General features: G+C 41.3%; 1 pseudogene; it reads left to right on the forward strand.

The window, feature by feature from the left end:
• The first annotated feature begins 272 nt into the window (after nucleotides 1-272).
• On the forward strand, nucleotides 273-573 carry LOC121437498 (annotated as a pseudogene).
• The last annotated feature ends 1,064 nt before the right edge of the window (nucleotides 574-1,637 follow it).

The raw sequence follows: 1,637 nt of genomic DNA on the forward strand, positions 1-1,637 counted from the left end.
AGAGACCTACTCCATCCCATATTGCTAGAGTAAACTTTCCTCTCCCCAACTGAAAATGGCTTGATAATTCAGTTTCGCAGAAATCCCTGCAACAGTTGGTTTCCAGATGAAGGATAAAAGTAATTGGCTCCTTTTCTGATGCCAGACATGAAAATTAAGTCAAGATGAACAAAAACAAAAGTAAAAAAAAAAACCTTAATCTTTGCAGATATTACAGGAGAATTATTTTATTTATTTTTATTGAAAATATAATCATTTTCTCCAAGACCAAGATGGCCAGGAGATTCTCCATCTTCCTTAAGAATGCCTGGGCAAAGGAACCAGTGTTGGTGATGTCCTTCTCTTTTGGGCCTTGTTATAACTGTGCACACAGTCAGCCCTTACCCCACGTATGCTGTCTCCATCAACCAGGCCACCACCTCCAACTGCAGAGTTCCTGTGCAAGATAATGGAAACATGTCTGATGTGCCCAGTCACCAGCAGGATCCTCAGGGCCCATGCCTGGAATGGCTGAGGAATCTGCAAATCCTCCTGCTAATGGAAGAGGCCCCCTTTCCTGTTGCCACTCAATAAGAATGCGAAAACCAACTCCCCCACAAAAGAAAACAGACTTTTCTCTCATATAATACATCCCGACCACTGTTTTCCCTCCCTCCAATCCTCTCAGCTCCCCACCACCTCCTTCTCCCCTGGATCCACTCCAACACTGTCTCCCATGAGAAAAGAGCAGGCCTCCAGGAGACAACGACAAGACAAAATACCATAACACAAGGCCAAAGCCTTCACACCAGAGATGAATAAGGCACCTCAATGTCAGGAAAAGAGTTATAGGAGAATATTTAATTTTTTAAATTGTTTTGCCAGGTGGTGGTGGTGCATGGCTTTAATCCCAGCACTCAGGAGGCAGAAGCAGGTGAATCTCTGAGTTCGAGGCCAACCTGGTCTATATAGAGAATTTCAGGATGGCCAGGGCCACACAGAGAAACCCTGTCTCAAAAAACAAAAGAAAGAAAAGTATATTTTGTGTGCATGGGTGTTTTTTTCTGGGTGCATTTTGTGTGTACTAAATGTGTGCCTGGTATCTTCTGAAGAAGCCACAAGAGGGCACCAAATCCCTTTGGGTCCTATAGTACAGGGACTAATTTTTTGTTTTAAGTGAGAAGATAAGATATATTAATTGAATAACATGAAAATGAAACCAAACAGATATAAACAGTGGCATGTTGTCAAATGGAATCCTAAAAGCCCACTTCAATGGCAAAACAAACCAACAACAAGATAGCTGAATTATGTTTATTTGATTATGTTATTTTCTTTTTTTTATTTTTTATATATTATTTATTTATTTATTTATTAAAGATTTTTGCCTCCTCCCCGCCACCGCTGGCCTGGGTCTGAAAAAGCCTGGGATAAAACCGGACTCGCTGAACATAGCAGACAATGAGGACTACTGAGAACTCAAGAACAATGGCAATGGGTTTTGATTCTACTGCACGTACTGGCTTTGTGAGAGCCTAGGCAGTTTGGATGCTCACCTTACAGGGACTAATTTTATGATTCACAGTAATGCTAGTTTTCTTTAAAACCTAGAGAGATGAACCTAGCATACAGAACTACAGATTGGTTGATGACGTAGC

Source organism: Microtus oregoni, unplaced genomic scaffold (genome assembly GCF_018167655.1).
Source record: "Microtus oregoni isolate MIOR12 unplaced genomic scaffold, Mior012 000052F_ref0000163, whole genome shotgun sequence".
Lineage (NCBI taxonomy): Eukaryota > Metazoa > Chordata > Mammalia > Rodentia > Cricetidae > Microtus > Microtus oregoni.